The sequence below is a fragment of the Palaemon carinicauda genome, chromosome 1, assembly GCF_036898095.1.
Source record: "Palaemon carinicauda isolate YSFRI2023 chromosome 1, ASM3689809v2, whole genome shotgun sequence".
Lineage (NCBI taxonomy): Eukaryota > Metazoa > Arthropoda > Malacostraca > Decapoda > Palaemonidae > Palaemon > Palaemon carinicauda.
The window spans coordinates 21,026,372-21,044,207 of NC_090725.1; positions in this window are offsets into that span (position 1 = coordinate 21,026,372).

The following is a 17,836-nucleotide window of genomic DNA, read 5'->3' on the forward strand; positions in this document are numbered from 1 at the left end:
GGTTAGGATGTGGAATTGACTCAGTCCTTTGCCGGTCTTCTGCTTGAGTGCTGCCCGGACCTCCCTTGGTCCCTTATCCATGCCTGCCTGTGAGTCAGACGGCATTGGTCAGGAAGCCTGAATTACATTCTCCCCTTCCTTATATGCACTCTTTCGTATTGCCGGGCTTGGAGGTTGTTTACGCTCTTATCCCGGCATCCATTCTGTTTTTTTCTAGTGCTGTACCCGACCCGGCTGCCGGCCTATGAGGCCTGCAGCCGGGCAGTCGTAGTCCTCTGGTTCTTTTGCTGCTGGCTGGCATCGGTTGTGTACCTTTGCCGGCCGGCTAATGTCAGCCCTTGTCTGCCAGTCACCAGGAGTGTGGCCGGCAGCCGGGTGCTACCTTGTGTAGCCGACATGGGCTGTTGCCGGCCGGCAGTTACTGCCGGCCGGCACATGCATTTGAACCAGCGTTCTGCCGCCTTATAGCTGTTAAGTAGTATACTTTAAAGCTAGTTATGGTGTGTGCCGGCCGGCACATAACCTTCTATACTGTACCAGTATTCTTCAGTATAACATATACTGTAAGAGGAAAACTATAGTATAAGTTTTGGTACAGTACTGTGTGTTCTAACACTCTTGTGTTGTCCTGCACAGCCCTTTGCTGTTGCCTTGCAGATAAGAAAGTGAGTTCTTTCTTGTCTATTATCCAGGATTTTAAAATCATTGCTTAGGTGTGAGCTCCACCTGTTTCCTCTGGAAACTTGGCATTGGTTATTCTAGAAGAGATTAACCATTCGATTTTATTATCTGGAAGGCTGCAACAATTGGTTGTGAGGGAAACACAAGTGTGTGTCTATCCTTTCTGAATTGTTATGCTAAACTGTGCATATCCAGTGATACATAGTTCACTTGATACTCATGGAAATTTTCTTCTCTTTGCAGGAGGTACGTCCGAAGTGTGGAAGTGCTTTCAGCAACGTCCGCAGTAAGAACCTCTGCGGACATGGTTTATGTAGGAGGCACGCAGCATGCGCTGTCTCCAAAGGTGAGCTCCGGTATTGGGACCCCCAGGTATGTACCGTGTGCTGTGACCTGATTACTGAAGCTTTTGATTCCCCTAGGACAGCGGAATCAAGGGATATAGCAAGGGGGAAGCTTCGCACCTGGGTAAGGGGCTTCCAGAAGAACACCTCTGGACCTTATCTTCCAAGTGAGAAGATGAGGGCTTACCTTTTCCCTAGGGCATCAGCTGATGCAGTGATTCCCCAGCCTCAAGAGGAGATCCCCCTAGTTCAGATCCAGGTGGATGCTGAAGTGGCGGTCGCCGTGCAAGACATCCAGTTGGGCGACAGGATGTCAGACGTGTCCGAGCGTCTGGAGGAAGACCTCCTGGCTGGAGGCCAGGATGAAGATCAAGCCCCAGACATCGTAGAGGAAGAAGCCAACGAGGTGTCGGCTGCTCCGGTTCTGATCCCTGAACCTATTCCCTCAACATCGTCCGCTCTCCCAGTAGAGCTGGGACAGGCCCTCTCCTCCATTGTTGGAATGATCCAACAAATGCAGAAGGAGAATATGGAGAAGGCGGCTCCAATGGAACTGCGGATGCAGAAGCTTGCAGCATCACGTGGGCCCCAGAAAAGGCTCAATGGGAAAGACCTTCCCTTGTGCTCAGATGCTAACCCGTGGAGATATGCTGAGCACATGCCGATGACGACTGGAAAGATTGTCATGTCGGATAAGCTGGGTTCAGTTCCCCTTGAGGAAGTGGAATTCTGGCCCAGCAAGGCATCATATCCGGACTGTTATGTCCGGTTGAGGAAGGAACCAGCTTCAAAGGAGGAGACAGAGCCGAAGGAGGTCATAGTGATGGACCATGCTAAGGCTCAAGCTTTGCTTTCATCTTCGATGAAAGAGAAGGGCTTCACAAACTCAAAAGTTACTGCATTGAGTAAGAAGCTCCCTTCCTTTGTGTCCTCTCCTGCTAGAGCCTTCCCCTTTTTGCAGAAAGGGTTTGCGGCTGTATTAAAAGCAGTCGAGGCTGGCAAGCCTTGCCCCTCCCTGGAGGAGTGTAAACCCTTGTCGCTGGCCCTACCCATGGACCACAAGGACTGGAAGGACGTCCATCTTACCTTCTCAGTCGGGAAGTTGGAGGCTAATATTGCCGGACGTCAGTTCGGTGAGAACCTCCCTAAGCTCTCTGACTTTCTTTTGCGGAGAGAGCTCGAGACAAAAGAAAGACTGGCTGCCTCAATGTCTTTTCAGACCACTCTTGAGACGATGGCAAGTGACCCCAAGGTCCATGAAATGTTCATGGTAGTGGCCAAGATTCATCTGGCCACAGTGACGAAGGATCTTTACAGCTTCGTCAGGGCTAGGAGAGCTTGTAGGGAGTTCGTGTTCACCTCGGCTACGGTGAGGCCCGAGCCAAGGAAACTAATCTCCTCCAACATTTGGGGCAAAGACCTTTTCCCTAGCCAATTGGTCAAAGAAGTTGTGGATAAGGCCGCCACGGAGAATAGAAATCTTCTCCAAAAGTGGGGCCTGTCTATCAAGAGAAAGTCTTCCCCGGATGAGGGTCCCCAACCGAAGAGGAAGACTAAAAGGCCTAGGCTACCGTCTCGGCCAGCCAAGCCAGTTGATCAGTAACAGCAACAGCAGTTGCCGATGCCTTCAGTGCCTCAGATGGTGGCACAAACCCCGACCACTTTCCAGTGGGTACCCCAGGCCGTGTCGACACAGTCCACGGCATTCACCCCAACGTTCGAAGGGCAGTCTACTTCCTTTCGAGCAAAGCCTAGAGGAGCAGCCAGAGGCTCGTCTAGGTGCCCCTCAAGGGGAAGGGGATTCAGGGGCGGTCGCGGTCGGGGAGGCAAGACCTCAGGACGGCAGTCCAAGTGAGATGATGCCGGTAGGAGGGAGATTTCAGAATTTTTCGGGATCGGTGGACCTTCGATCCCTGGGCCCACAGCCTACTCAAGAACGGACTGGGCTGGAGCTGGTACAGCACTCCACCCACGTGCCCTCGGTTTTTTCCAACACTCCACCCCTGTTCTGGAGGAGTACGTTCAAGAACTGTTGGAGAAAAATGTGATCCGAAGGGTGAAGTCCATCAATTCCAAGGGAGGCTATTTTGTGTTCCTAAGAAAGACTCGGAAAAGCTCAGAGTCATTCTGGACTTGTCACTCAACAAGTTCATAGTGAATTGCAAATTCAAGATGCTAACACTGCAACACATAAGGACCTTACTGCCCAAGAGGGCATATTCCGTCTCCACAGACTTGTCAGACGCCTATTGGCACGTTCCAATCAACCGTCGACTCTCCCCCTACCTAGGGTTCAAGCTACAACGAAGACTATACGTCTTCAGAGCCATGCCATTCGGGCTAAATATAGCCCCAAGGATTTTCACGAAGCTTGCGAGCGCAGCTCTCAAACAATTACGCCTAAAGGGAATTCAGGTAGTAGCCTACCTGGACGACTGGCTGGTGTGGGCAGCATCCGAGACAGAATGCTTGCAAGCTTCCAGTCAAGTGATCCAGTTCCTAGTGTATCTAGGCTTCAAGATCAACAGAAAAAAGTCTCGACTTTCTCCATCTCAAAAGTTCCAGTGGCTGGGAATCCACTGGGACTTAATGTCACACCGTTTCTCCATCCCGGCGAAGAAAAGGAAGGAGATAGCGGGTTCTGTCAAGAGACTTCTAGATTCCGAAAGGATATCAAGACGCAAACAGGAGAGGGTACTGGGCTCTCTCCAGTTTGCTTCGGTGACAGACCCAGTGCTAAGAGCACAGCTAAAGGATGCAACCGGAGTTTGGAGAAGCTATGCATCAAACGCGCGAAGAGATCTGAGAAGACCAGTTCCGCTTCGGCTACGTACTCTTCTCAGGCCTTGGTCCTAAGCCAGACTTCTAAAGAAGCCGGTTCTTCTTCAGCCACCTCCCCCGTCGGTGAAGATTCACTCAGACGCCTCGAAGGAGGGACGGGGAGGTCCCTCTCATCGGAAAAAAGTCCAGGGGACTTGGTCCAAGCTATTCAAGACCTTTCACATAAACTTTCTAGAAGCTATGGAAGTGCTCCTTACCTTAAAGAAAGTCTCCCCGCGTCACTCGATCCACATAAGGTTGGTGATGGACAGCGAGGTAGTTGTGAGATGCTTGAATCGACAAAGATCGAGGTCACCACCTCTCAACCAGGTGATGTTGGCCATCTTCCGATTGGCGGAAAAGAAGAAGTGGTACCTGTCGGCAGTTCACCTTCAAGGAGTCCGCAATGTGACAGCGGACGCTCTATCCAGGTTCACACCGATAGAGTCGGAATGGTCCTTAGACGCAGGATCATTCTCCTTCATTCTGAACAAGTTCCAGAACTGCAGATAGACCTCTTTGTGACGAAAGACACCAAGAAGTTGCCCCTGTACGTGTCCCCGTACGAGGACCCCTTAGCGGAAGCAGTGGACGCGATGTCCCTCGACTGGAACAGATGGTCCAGGATTTATCTGTTCCTTCCTCACAACCTTCTGTTGAGGGTCCTCAACAACTGAGATCCTTCAAGGGGGTAGCGGTAATAGTGACCCACAAGTGGTCGAACAGCGTGTGGTTCCACCTGGCATTGGAACTACGACTGAAGTTTCTACCGCTACCAGATCCAGTTCTGACCCAGCGAGTCCAGAAGTCTTCTGTCTGCGCTTCATTACAGAAAACCCGGATCCTGCAGCTCATGATTTTCTCTCCCTAGCGGTGAGAAAGCGTTTCGGGATTTCGGAAGCCAGCATAGACTTCCTAGAGGAAAATAAGTGCAAATCTATTAGAAGGCAATAAAGTTCTGAAAGCCTGCGCTAGGCTCAGACCTTCAACACCTCCAAAGCCCATTTCATGGTCTTTAGACAGAGCTCTTCATTTCGCTTCTCTGTGGAGCAATGAGGAGGGTGTGTTAATGGATTTGACCCAAAAAGTTATTTTCCTATTTCCACTCGCATTCGGGGCCAGGGTTAGTGAGATTGTAACCCTCTCGAGAGAGGAAGGTCGTGTTCAGTTCCCGGATGGGGGAGAACTGAACCTGTTTCCGGATCCTTTGTTTCTCACCAAGAATGAGTTACCCACCAACAGGTGGGGTCCCTGGAGAATCTGCCCTCTGAAAGGAGATGCATCTCTATGTCCAGTAGAATGCCTAAAGGTCTATCTTCATAGAACTTCAGACTTCTAGGGTGGTCAACTATTCAGGGGAGAAACATCAGGCTCAAATTTATCACTGAATCAACTCAGGGCGAAAATCGCATATTTTATTCGCAGGGCGGATCCTGACAGTACACCCGCAGGTCACGATCCGAGGAAAGTTGCTTCATCCTTAAATTTCCTTAATTGTATGGATTTTGAACATCTCCGTTCATACACTGGCTGGAAGTCTTCCAGAGTGTTCTTTCGCCACTATGCGAAGCAAGTGGAGCAACTAAAGAGTTCTGTGGTAGCAGTGGGTTGCGTCGTTAACCCTGCTGTTTAACTCTGCGAGGAACAGTGGTTTTAATTGGGACAATTAATTCCAGGGTGAGTGTGTAGTTACATTCTGTGCTACAAACTAAGTGAGGGCACTGAGGTGCCCACGTTGACTGTTCCACTTCCAAAGGTGAACCTAGCATAAGTGCAGACATGTGTGCCGAGCGTTTCTAACGCTAATGTAACTGATTAGTAATACAGACTTTTCTGACCTTCATACCTCGGTATGTTAAAAGTGGCACTAATGTTTTTCTTTCAGGTAAACAAGTTTCTGTTTACTATCAGATTTATGCTTAAAGTTTTGGTTATACTCTTCTTATATATATATATATATATATATATATATATATATATATATATATATATATATATATATATATATATATAGAATTGTTGTTAACCTGTCTGTTTATTGTCCATCAATAAACTTGTTCTTGAGAACCTTGCGTCTCCTTCACCTGTGTCAATTTATTGATATAATTGAGCATTCATTCTATGTATATTTATCTGGGATAATTCTAATAGATTGTTCCTGTATGCAAGCTATGTTGCATTGGTTTATGCTTTCCCTTATCGGGAGGACTCCGTCCCAGAAGGGGACGGTGGCGGTTTTACAAGTTTCCTCCTATGCGGATATAAACCTTTGTCCAATACAAGTATTGTGCGGAGAACTGGTCGATATTTCATATTGACTCAGTTGTTCTTTACAAACTATGCTTTACTTAATATAGGGTGAGACCACTATATTAGCTTGCCTGGTATTCATACATAGGTATATGTACTCTTCGAGACTTTTCCAGAGTCTAGTAGGACTCTTCCCTGTAGGGGGCAGGAAGCTCTAACATGGTTTATGGTTAGTTGAAAAGATGTATAACGGTAACATCTTAGGTCTCTAGGTCTAGTCGACCGGGAAAAATTACCTCCGGGGAGTACGGCACGTTCTGAGAATCCACAGATACAGTAATGCTCTGGTATACTTCCATCAGGACGACATGGCTTGAGCCCAAAAAACGGATTTTGAGCGAAGCGAAAAATCTATTTTTGGGTGAGATGGCCATGTCGTCCTGATGGACCCGCCCTTCCCTTTCTATGAAAGGGCTGTAGGACCCCTCCCTACATACAGTATCTGTAGCACCTCGTGTACGCTACAAGGAATACAGATGGCGCCAGGATTGGCGCCAGGCACGCTTACGAAACTGGAGAATAGGGAGCCTTGGGAGCGGCTCCCCCTTTTTCTTTCCCGTTTACGTTTCTTGCCAATTGACCCCTCGATACGTAATCTCTGTTTGGGGTGCAGATTGCCATGTGGCGTGTCAAGAATACGTCCTCTGATATGTCGCGATATCCCTTTCATTACGGATATTCGCTCTAGGAGTTAGAATTCTGGGTACTTTAAGGTAAATTCTCTGGGCATATCGCCGTAGTTGTAATATTCCCTAGGAAGCTACCCTATAGGAACTTCCATCAGGACGACATGGCCATCTCACCCAAAAATAGATTTTTCGCGTCGCTCAAAATCCGTTATATATATATATATATATATATATATATATATATATATATATATATATATATATATATATATATATATATATATATATATATATATATATATACACACATATATATATACATATATATATATATATATATATATATATATATATATATATATATATATATATATATATATATATATGTATATACATATATATATATATATATATATATATATATATATATATATATATATAATGTATATATATACACATATATAAACATATACATATACATATATATATATATATATATATATATATATATATATATATATATATATATATGCATGTGTATATAAACATCTATATATATATATATATATATATATATATATATATACACAAATATTTACATATACATACACACACACACACATACACATATATATATATATATATATATATATATATATATATATATATATATATATATATATATATATATATATATATATACATATATATACAATATACTAAAATACTATGCCTATTTAGAAGTTCGTGTCCTAAATAGTCACCTAGAGATCCATGTTGGTGTTAGTGGTGAACATTTATTGTGACATAAGACAAAATAAGACTTGCAAACCGGACATTGAACTTTTTAATGGCATTATGTGATATTACATTTAGTTAGGCTGTTTCTTAGACCGGTCGTTAAGTCTTTCAGTTCTATCAGTGTATCACTGTTGTATTTTTACCCAAATCAGCCACCTTTATTTTGCTTTGTTATCCCCATAAGACTAAAGAGGTATTTGTAAGTTGGCAAATCTTGATTCGGTTGGTACTTATTGTTATGAATATGTATATGCTTAACATTATAGTTCTTAAAGATATTTTTTCTTTCTCCTATTTCCACAATCACATATACATACACAAGTTTACATGCATGCACATGCATGTAGGTGCTTAAGCAGAGATTACACATTAAGAAAAAATCTCTCTTCCTCTTTCTATACCCACGTACGTAAACATGAACAGTCACGCGAGATATTATAAGCATGATAGCTACATCATTTATTGCCCCAAAGTGAGTGTATAATGCACATCCTTCGGGTTGAGGTAGGCCTACATTCTAAATTAATTGAAACTAGATATGAAGGGTAATATAATAGATGTTTCTAACAGGTGATACATAATCCGTTTAAACTAATATGTTTGATTTGACGCTAATGAAAGGTATTTTCCACATACTGACTCTCGTTATGAATATTCAGAAGAATTTTTATTTGCAGTAGTTATAATCTCCTATACTTTTTTTTCTATTTTACTAAGACCCTTGAGAGAATAGGTCATGGCTTGAAAATCTTTTATGCAAAGGAACATGATACTGGGAAACATTTTGAGTAAGATTTCATGCATAGTATTATGTGTACCAAATAAATAGTTTTTGTGTGTACCAAATAAATAGTTCCCTTGGAAAATAGGTTTCATAATCCTCATATGAATACTCAATTTTGGGAATAGAGGAATGTTATTTATGACAAATACTAATATAGCAAATTTGTGTATGTGTTACTATTACTATTATCATTATTATTATTATTACTAGTAGTAATGGCAGTGGTTTAAGCAGTAATAATAGTAGTAATGGCAGAAGTAGTAGAAGTAGTAGTAGCTGTGGTAGCACTTCTGTTGTAATTAGACATTACTAGTAGCTATTACTGATTTTATCTTAAGTATTGATATCATTGCAGTTATTGTTAATGCTATCATCATCAACTGCAGCATTATCATCATTATCTATATCAATATTATAATTATTAAAACCAAATATATACACAAGCACATAAAACGTTCCCTTGCTAATTCACTTTTGCTGACTTTGAAATTTTCATAAAGAGGAATTTTAACGATATAGATAGGATTAGTTTGTGGTAGACGTACGGAATTACGGTGCGTTATTTTTTTCGTACTGTACGGTACGGAAAAATAATTGAGGGCACCGTACAAAATTACGGTACGGCATTTCAACCAGGTACGAAGTACGGAAAACATTCCGTACCGTACCATACTAGCAGCCTTATTCCTATGAAGCACCATCAACCTATTTCTGAAAATAACTTACGTTGCTTTGAAAAGTAAGATTCTTTGCTATATCACGTCCCGAAGGCATTTGGAATCCATGAGTAAACATAATATAATATTCTTACGGATTATTACACGTCCACAAAGAGATCTCGTTTGAATATTGTAAAGCAAAATATGCCAAATGTCTACAACTAATTTTCATCAAGGAATGTATTAGCGGAAAACTATTTTATATAGAATAACGATATGGCTGAGATGATGCTACCTTCGATTAATTAATAATGACCAAAATGATAGGGTACTGTTAATCAAAATAATGTGACTTGATGATTAGTCTTTACTCCATCATCTATTGCGTTTTACATTTATTTGTAAAACTTACATTATATGTTTGCTTTTGTTTTTATCTTGAAACACATCCCAAAAAGCAATACGACTAAATGAATATCAATCAAGTCACAATAATTTGGTATTTATCGTAGCATATTACCGATCATAATGTTTTTTAAGTTTTTTTTTTTTATTTCCATTTAATTTATTGTTCAAAGTAACCCCCACAATTGGTAGTAGGTACTAAATGCAGTCTAATCTTGATAAGAAAAAATCAACAACAGACCTGTAATCAGGTAATATGAATGATGTAAAAAGTATTATCTACATAAGCAAAAGCATTTATTTTCGGTAAAACCTTATATCATTCATAAACAGAAAGTGACGAATCAAGACCACTTCACTGAGCTTTGTAAGCTTTTCCATTTTTGTATTAGATATAGTTTCCATCAACCTCTGCATTCTTTTCAATAAAACCTCTATAATAAGTCAAAAAAAGTAATCTCGATTTCCAAATAACGCATCGAAAATATGAATAAACTTGGCCATGAACTATAGATTTTTAGGCCTAATATCGATTAATAGTGAATTTCAAAATTTACTCACTCATGCTTTTTAATGAATAAAAGTACATATTCAAAACAATCTCCCTTTTAGTCTGAAATTGAAGGAAAAAAAAAGAACAATTCTGACTCTTATGTTTAAAGGCGATAAAACATGCATAAGAAATTATACGAATCAATGACAAAACTGATATAATTTTTTTTCCTTGATATTTCAAAAGATATTAATAAAATGATGACTATGATGTTATTTCACACTTGTATTATATAAAAATGGAGAAATAAACCATCATCTTGTGAAAGAATGATGCTTTTGACAACTAAAGAGATCATAATCGTATCCACCATAAATTCAAGAATTTAGTAAGCATATAAATTATGCCACAAACATCATAACCAAGCAAAAAAAAAAAAAGATAAAATAAAGCAGCGACCACATTTTATGTAAATACAGCGCTTGAAGAAAAGAATAAATGTTGAAAAATAGGGAAATTCAGTAATACACATTGCTTTTTCGTGAGTTGCGCGAGAAGTAAAAGGATGACGGACGTTACATGCACGCCTGAGTTTTCGCCTCAGGCAACGAATTGTTTCTTTTTAAAAGTCTTACTGACAAAAAAAAAAAAAAAAAAAAAAAAAAAAATATTTTTCCCACTAAAGGAATTGCCATCCATGTGAGGTTGTTGGATCTCTGAGAATAATTCCAAATAATGTAACGTTCGCGGAAAGAAGGAATGATATTCCTTAACTAGCGCAATACTCTAGCTTTGATGGAAATTGACCTAATTATCTTTGAACAAAATGCGGTTTTCTGAAAATATTTCATAAAATGTTTAAATATTGTTTCATGCAAATACCAGTATTGCATTCAGAGCAAGAAAGAGATTGAATGCGCTCGACTTGTGAAATAACCTTCATTAGAAAATCCGTTCCCATGACTTGTCTCTCCTCAAAGAGAAACTTTAAAGCAAACCGTACATACAAATTCGTATCCAACTTAATCATATATCTGTTTTTCTCTTAGCCTGCACATTTTCATATTTTCAGATTGATATATATATATATATATATATATATATATATATATATATATATATATATTATATATATATATATATATATATATATATATATATATATATATATATATATATATATATTTATATCTATACAATCATATATATACATATATATACACACGTATATTATATACATATATATATATAATATATATATATATATATATATATATATATATATATATATATATATATATATATATATTATATATATATGTATATATACTGTATATACAGTATATATATATATATATATATATATATATATATATATATATATATATATATATATATATACATATATATATACATATATATATATATATATATATATATATATATATATATATATATATTTATGTTTATATATATGTATATATATGTGTGTATAAATATATATATATATATATATATATATATATATATATATATATGTATATATATACAGTATATATATACATATATATATATATATATATATATATATATATATATATATATATATGTATATATATATATATATACATGTGTGTATATATATGTATATATATGTGTGTATAAATATATATATATATATATATATATATATATATATATATATATATATATATATATATATATCAACATGATGATTTGGTAACATGTCTTAGAATTGGTCAGTATTTGATCACAAAAACTACTATAGAATTACTCAATGAGCCTTTTACTATTCACTGCCTAAAACTTCACATCTGTTGTCTTATATTCATAAGTCTATATTGCATAATCCTCTAAGACAATATGTAAAACTAAATAAATTAAATATCTTAACAACATCATGTCCGTTAGAAAATGCAACTTCAATTAATTTCACAGAGTTTCATATATGGGAGAGACATGCATCATCATATTTCACATTTTCTTGTAGTCATTGATTGTCGGTGACAGGAGTAACAATAATATTATAATGGAAATATATATACCCCGGAGAAAATATAACAAATTCATTACTGTGAATTGAAGATGAAATTTTCCTTTTTTATGAGGTTTTCATGCTTTCTTATTCATAGCATAGATGTTTTCATATTTGGATATTTCCCTGATATGTAAAGAAAAATATTTCCCCGCTGGTTTTATGGGAAGTGTTTATTAGCGGGCATTTCCATCGAAAGAAAACTTTCATACTTCCATTATATATTTATATAGGTGATGGAGACGATATATACAAAGCCAATGTTCTGCTGTTACCTGAATGTGGTACATTCCTCTGACGCTTATACTTGTTGACTACGTTGAGTTTATTTCTTTTAAAGTAATTTTTGTATTTTCTTTATATTTTTTGAGATGATAATTCTCTATATTTTAATTGATATATATTCATTTGCTTAAAATATACAACTGACGCTTTTCCTAGGAAAAGAAGATGATTTAAAAATTTTGCAATAGGTTTCTCAAAAACAGTGTATTTCTAAATGTCATCGGTGCAGATATTTATATAAAATTTAAGCTTTTATCTTTGAAATCACGAAATTGTACTAATATACATCAAATTGAAAATTAAAAAATACTATCAGCTAGAATTATCGTGTTTCATATCACAAAAATAGATAAGAAAACTTATATCTCAACAGAACCTTTTTTTTATATATCTTCTCATCTATTATCTAGAAGAATTTTTTACATGTACCTTAATGCCATGTAGCCTGTAAAATATACGTCGTAAATGACAATGCAAAGTTATTTTCGTGTTACATTTGCTCACGCCCTTTTTTCTTTTTTATTCGACGTAACACCTTTTTATTCGCATCTTCCATGGCCATAAAAATCTGTCAAACAAGTAGAAAGTATATTAGCGTAAACAACAAAATTCGCTACCGTATGAAAATAACTCAAATATTTATTATTATTATTATTATTATTATTATTATTATTATTATTATTATTATTATTATTATTATTATTATTATTATTATTATTATTATTATTATTATTAGCTAAGCTACAACCCTAGTTCATTGGTTAGAGTCTCAAAAGTATATTGCTGAGAGAGAGAGAGAGAGAGAGAGAGAGAGAGAGAGAGAGAGAGAGAGAGAGAGAGAGAGAGAGAGAGAGAGATAGCCTCTCTGCACAGATCATTATTAAGGTGGCAGTAAAAACGGCACCTGAAGCTTAATTACTGGGCTGATGTTGAGACAGTAGCCCGAGGCATCCTCGCCAACAATATTTCCGCTCGGGAAATTCCACTATGCTTCCACCTCTTAATGAATGGGTCTGGTAACAACCCTCTTGCCAATTCGATGTGATCATGGACATTTGCATCTTCTATGGCCGTTGCAGAAAATATCCTTTCGCGGAATGGTGAAAAGAGGACAACATGCTATTTCTTATGACGTACAGCCAGGATTCGTATTGTAGATGAATCCGATTAAGGTGTCAATGGAGGTAACCCGATAATAACTTAGCTGCTGGTGTCACTTATGTCTCTATGTGACCGGATTTACTTAAAAATATTAATAGTGTGATGCAGCAGTTAGAGTAACGAAGGAATATTGTTCGTTGTCGTATCCCTGATGTTCCGAAGTGAATAGAACCATAAGTTTAGTTGTCCGTCAGTCAAAGTGTCCCGGACAAAATGAGAGTGCCTACCTCCCCAATGGAATGGGCAGTCATAACACAGAGCTGATGATAAAGGAGTAAGCTTTATTTCAATGAGGTAAAGGAAAAGCCTTATTTTTTCCTCTAAATTGTGTAAAAAAATAAGAGTCGAAAACCTTTTCTTTTGTCAATGGTGATTGACCTACATTCAATTCCCAGGAGTCCTCAATATTTATGTCCCTTCAGTTCATCTATATTTGGGTAGTTAACCGATCATTTAAATCATTTTGGATTTCTTACTCAGGCAATTTTATATGCTGAAACTATGACTGAAGTCCTGTGTAACAAATGTACACGATCATTATTTAAGGGGGTCTCATGGAAGTATGCATAAAGTTCGTACGTAATTGTTGATAAATAAATGTTAGTGAGGGATAAATTTTGTTTAAAAATAGTACGTACACTAAGGTTCGTATGCAGATGTTCGTATTGTATAAAGTAGGTATGTAAAATGTTCGTGACGAATAAAGTTTGAATAGAAAAAAAGCGTTTGGAAACATATCGAATGAAATGCTCGTGGATATAAAGTTCATCTAACAAATATATGTAAGTAAAAGTTGTATGTTTGAATATATATATATATATATATATATATATATATATATATATATATATATATATATATATATATATATATATATATATATATATATATATATATATATATATATATATATATATATATATATATATATATATATATGTGTGTGTGTGTGTGTGTGTGCGTGTGTGTGTGTGTGCAACATGAAAACGAAAGAAAATTAAAGTAGAGGATATTCTAACATCATTTAAGAAAACTAAATAGGCACACATATACACTATATATATATATATATATATATATATATATATATATATATATATATATATATATATATATATACATATATATATATATTTATATATATATATATATATATATATATATATATATATATACATTTATATACAGTATATAAAGCGCGAGAAAAAGCGGTTCGAGACCGCTTGCCTCATCATTTATCATCGTATTCCTTTGAATAGAACTCCTCTTCCCGCTGTCAAAGACGAGATACGAACATGACTCAACCATTGAAACATTTGTAGGTCTTGACAGATGGTTTGAAATTCCGATCTTCTTTTATTACGAATACTGTAGCAGTAACTCGTCAAAGTTCTCTTTGGCCCATTTGTGAAATACACACAATTTCGAATTCCGTTTTCGTTTTCTATAGTCTAATTTACTTCGTCCCTGAGCTTTATTTATTTTTAGAAAGTCTTAGAAAAAAAAACATTAAGTAAAAACATTATTTTGAGATGCTTAATAAAAGGCAATATTGAAAACAGGCTGCGAATCATTTGCTCGAACGCCAATGCGCTGTCAAACGCGTAAAGCATAGTTAAATGTCCTAATTAGGCATCCAAGTTTTATACACACACCTTTCAACTAAGACGATATTGAATTATCCTACTGTATTTTTCCCTGAAAAAACTCTGTAATTCATGTAGGTTTTTTATATTATGCTTTTGAGATTTTGTATACCGTACTATATATCTTTCTGTTATTATTGATAATCATACAGCTGATAACCTAACGGGATTGTATTAAAATATTATCACCTGTTTTTCATATATTACAAGCGTTTTTTACGTCTCATTCTCTTCATTTTTTTTTTTTTATCCGCGAGGCCTTAAAGTAAGCTCGCACTCTCGATGAAGGCGAAGATGAAGCAACTCTAGAAAAAGAAGCTTGAGCAAAAAATGATGGCTGCTGTCATGTCACCCATCGCAATTAAAAGAGGTGATTAAACCAGCTGTACTTTAGCGAGATGACGTGCTAGACAAGGAAAGAGAGAGGACAACTGACATTACGAAAAGACTTCTGAGTGCTGGTAATCAAGAGTGTGTTGAGGAAGAATGACTTCTGTTAGTAAATGAGAGAAGACTTTAAATTATGTTGTAACTCGTTAAAGTGTGATGCATTTGAAGAGAACAAAATTAGTATGATAACTTGGTTTGAATAAATATGGGTTGAACTACCCCCTAAAAATATTGGCAAAAACTATTTCCATAAGAGGATAGGTGCAAGATTAATTGCCCTCAAGAAAACAACGAGGGAGAAGATGCAAACAACAACAGAAAAGTGCTGCTCAGGATTATTCTGAAGAAGTCAGACAACACCATCAAAGTGTTTCAGAGATATTACTTAGCTACAGTATATAGGCACAATGGTGGCTCTTGGAAAGATATGCAAACATATATCATGCCTACATATTTCCAGTACACTGATGTCTCCTTGGCATTCCATGAAGTGTACTGGAAGTAATGAAGCCAACTGTACCAGTACTAATTCCAAACCTCCACATGGATTGTCTTCAGAAGACTGTTGCTTCAATAGTCAAAACAATATAACCAACTACCAATACATCACACAATGATATGGAAGTTGCAATCAGGTGTAAAGACAGAGATCTTTTAAAGAAGATTTTTTCAGATATTTATACACCTTACAAGATAGGAATTGTTGAAGAGGTGCCTCAAAGGAAAAACTCAGAACCTATATGAAACACATCTTACTAACCTTTAGTCAAAGTGTTCAAAGTCCAAGTTCTGAAGAACTTCAAAAATTCAAACTTGCAGCAAATGTTTTTAGGTTGAGCTGGCTGGCATAAGTCTCGCTTTTATAGTTTATATATGAAAGATCTATTTTATTCTATTGTAGTTTATTTATTTCCTTTCTTCACTGGGCTACTTTCCTTGTTGGAGCCCTTGGGCTTATAGCATCCAGTTTTTTTTTTTTCAATTAGGGCTGTAGCTTAGCTAGTAATAATAATAATAATAATAATAATAATAATAATAATAATAATAATAATAATAATACGGCAAAGACCTTTTTGCGACCCAGGCTAACTTGCTCCATCACAAGTTTGGGTATGTAGAGGGATCTGCTCTCTCTCTCTCTCTCTCTCTCTCTCTCTCTCTCTCTCTCTCTCTCTCTCTCTCTCTCTCTCTCTCTCTCTCTCTCTCTCTCTCTTTCCTTGGTATATCAAACAATAATGGAACATCACAAGCTGAAGAGAAGTTAGAAATGAAAAGAACAACACCAAAACCTGCAAGTAGAAATGAGGAACCACAAGAAAGAAGACGAATAATCCTTCGGTAGTTTTTAAATATTAAGCTTCAAGGAGACTGGCAACAAAGAATTTCTAGGTGTAAATGAAACCCTTTTCATGTGATTATATGTTCATGTTCCATATATATTATTATATTTATATAGATATATTACGCTGAACCTTTTTAGAGTGATAAGGTAGACCAGTAACCAGTAGTAAACATATCTTAATCTGTGAAGTAGACGCGTATTTTGTATTTCGTATTTCCAGCCAATTAAAAGTCAGACAGAATAGAGGGAATTGATTTGACATCACCATGTCCTCCTCGTACGCCTATTGACATAAAGGGCCTCGATTAGATTTCACCAGTCGTCTCTGTCTTGAGCTTTAAAATCAATATTTCTCCATTCATCATCTCCTACTTCACCCTTCATACTCCTCAGTCATGTAGGCCTAAGTTTTCAAACTCTTCGCGTCCTTGTGGAGCCTATTTGAAAGTTTGGTGAACTCATCTCTCTTGGGGAGTTCGAAGAGCATGCCTAAACCATCTCCATCTGCCTCTCACCATGATCTCATCCACATATGGCCCTCAAGTAATCTCTCTTATTTTTTCATTTGTAATTCTGTCTTACCATTCAACTCCCAATAATCTTCTGAGGGCTTTGTTCTCAAATTTACCAAATATGTTGGATATTGTTTCATTGTCATACCACGACTCATGTCCATACAGTAACACTGATCTCACTAAACTGATATATAATCTGATTTGTATATGTAATTTCAGGTGATTTGATTCCCAAATTTTATTTAACCTTCTTATTGTCTGATTTGCTTTTTTCGATCTTTCATTAAACTCAAATGCTAAAGATCCTGTACTTAGAGATCATAGTTCCTAAATATTTAAATGATTCCACCTTATTAATCCTTTCTCCTTCCAATTATATATCAACTTTCATTGCATTTTCCGGACCTCCTGTGATATTTCATACATTCTGGTAAGCAAGCTTTGCAAGTCCTGAAGATTCATTTGAACCACAAAACATTACTGCAATTAATTTTCAAATCCCCCATTCCACCTCC